The 2,903-nt window shown below is 38.8% G+C and overlaps 1 pseudogene; it reads right to left on the reverse strand.

Moving 5' to 3' along the window:
• Positions 1 to 210: 210 nt before the first annotated feature.
• LOC130835577 (mesoderm-specific transcript homolog protein-like) lies at positions 211 to 1,222 on the reverse strand (annotated as a pseudogene).
• Between the last annotated feature and the right edge of the window lie 1,681 nt (positions 1,223 to 2,903).

Genomic DNA, 2,903 nt, shown 5'->3' on the forward strand with positions numbered 1-2,903 from the left:
ATGTCAGAGGAATGGGAGGTGGACTATTAGGTCATCCTTAGAGCATCTGCTGGGCTTTTACTATATGACGTTCACCAATGTGAGTCAGGTGGACTTTTCTAAGAGAAAAGTTTTGGTGGCCAGGACCTCTTTGGGGCATTTCTTCCTAAGTGGGATACACAACAGATAAGGGAATAGGGGAGATAATATAGGGAAGCTACTCTTTCCAGCTCAGAAGGAGTTGATGAAGCCCATATATGCATTCAAGAAGCCCATGGGATCCTCTAGCTGTGGATAGTGGCTAACGTGGTCATCCAGAATCCACACTGTGGACCGTGGAAGCATTTTCTGTACAGCTCCAAAAACTCTGAATAGGGATTAACCAGATCCAATGATCATAGATAAAATGAATTGGAATAGTTACAGTGGCAAGAACTCACACCCAGTGTCTTCTAAATGTCCTCCTCTGATTGATGTACTGCAAGAGACTGTCAACAACCAAGTTCCTGTCATTGTTGTGTATCCCGGCCCATGTGTCCCATCACTACCTCTCAGAGGGTTAGGCGTACAGCCCCAAAACTGAGGTGAGACCTTGAGAGAATATGAAGTTCATCAATCATGTGAGGATGGGTTACAGTGTGCCTCCATATTTGACAAGCTTTTGGAGAAAAAGAGGATGGTGAGTATCAGGAAATATACCTCCATTTAACAGACAGAGACTTTTGATGGTAAGCCGACCAGATCTATTCTTGAACTTATAGAGCAGCTCCTGAGCAATGATGTCCCCATAGACATGAGATAACAAGTTGATCTTATGGTTCTGGAGCCCCAGATGCCAAAAACGTGCCTCCATGATGCTGGTCTGCTAGAATATGCAATAGCTATGTGGCTTGGTTTGTCACTGAAGCCAAAACCTAGGAAATCGAGGGTAACATTGGATGAAACCTTAGGGTCAGATCTTCCCAAATCTTGTACCAGTCATAACCAGACATTGGAAAAGCATGTAAAAGCCCAACTATCTCCGAACAAATCACACCCACAGAGCCTTGGTAGAAGATGAACAGTCCCTTTCAGGTAAAAAATTTGCCTGACAATTTCCTTGAGTGAAGAACAGAAGAAATCCAGGTGGGGGGTGGGGGTGGGATAAGCAGATAGGCTGCAGCAGGTGCACAGCCAATAGCTCCACCTAGAACCACCACTTCCTTATCCTGATTCTGGTAAGACTTGGGTTGTAAGACTCCATGTTTGGGGGACGTCTGTTGTTGCTGTCTTAGTGTTTTTATTATTTATCTTTACTTTCTAAGTTTATTTAGGAACAATTGACATATAAATTGCATATATTTAAAGTGTACAACTTGATGATTTGATATACATATACATTGTGGAATGATTAATAAGATCAACATAATTAACATGGTCATCACCTCATATAACTGTCATAGTTTTTTTTTTTTTCCTGATTCGTTTGATCTAAAGGTATCTAAGTTCATAATACTGAGTCATTGCATAAATAAGTTACCCTGTAGATAATATTTTTCCTCCTAAGTTTAATATTAACAAGCACAATATCTAGACTGGCAATAAATACCTTGATTTATCCCATTAATGTGGATATCTTTTAATTATGTGGTCTTATGTAACTTTTATTTCAGCTGTGAGCACTCTTTGGAGAATATTAGTACTTTAACAAATTTTCTATTTCTCTAACAGTGCCAGAAGGCTGTAAAGCATTTAATGATTTTAATATGGAACCCGTATTCATGATGAAAACTAAGACAATGTTTCTCTCAATTCTACACCACAGATGCCCTCAGGGGCAATTTTGACTAGATTTTTTCTCACTAGGGCAGAGAGCTCCATTATTGAGGTGTTTTTTGGTTTGTTTGTTTTTATTTTTTTCCAAATTTGTGATGAAATAGCAGGCACAGTCCTTTGGGCTCTCTTAACTCAGTTATGAAACTGATTGTCCATTCCTCTAACATGCTTGGAAATAGTCACACACACACACACACACACACACACACACACCCACTGAAGTCATTTTCTGCTTATTATGATCCCATAGAAATACAAAATCTCATGTGTGTTGAGCAAAGGTACTTTGAACTCTTCCCAAAAGTGAAGGATTAATTCCTTTTGAAGCTTTTATAAGTGCTTGTGGCCTTGATATGAAAATTGTTTTAAGTTGGAAGTCACTCAGACTGACTCATTTTAGCAAAGGTCCATCTTGGGGAACAGGCCAGACATATTGGCAGCAGTTCATAATTCTTTTGGTTGACCTTTGGTTACTTGACCGCCCTAACTTAAAATAATTGAGTCAACAGCCCCTGCTTATCACAAGAAATAAACTTTATAATCATTCTTCTATCTTCATATGCTTCATTTAACCCAATATCCTCTTCTGGGCTGCCACAGAGCTGCCTGGGAAAAATACCAACTGTCATGGTTACATGACTTCCTGTTCACCACCTCCAAACTCCCTTACCTTCTTCTGCTAGGAGTACTTTCTCTATTTGAAAATATTGTACCAGCATCTCTTTCTCGCATAAAACATTAGTCCAACTCACTTTCTATTATTCTTAACCCTGATCTTAAAAACAGATCAATGCATACTAAATGGGATAGTCATTGAATTCTATAGACTCCATAAGAGGTTAACTAATTTTCTGTAAAAATAATATATCATAAAATAGTTTAGGGCAGGGAATTAGCCATAATATAGATTAATTATTTATTTTAAGTATACTAGAGCTATAAAATATTCCTGCTTATATTACTACACAGTGGCAGGAGATACTACATAAATTATGTAGCTGGTTGACTGCTGCTGCTGCTGCTGAAGACTCAGACTTTTACAGGTTTGTGATTGCTCCAAACTCCATGAAAGCATAAACCCCCAACTTCTGGGAATTTCAGTGCTCACA

Source organism: Hippopotamus amphibius, chromosome 14, assembly GCF_030028045.1.
Source record: "Hippopotamus amphibius kiboko isolate mHipAmp2 chromosome 14, mHipAmp2.hap2, whole genome shotgun sequence".
Classification (NCBI taxonomy): domain Eukaryota; kingdom Metazoa; phylum Chordata; class Mammalia; order Artiodactyla; family Hippopotamidae; genus Hippopotamus; species Hippopotamus amphibius.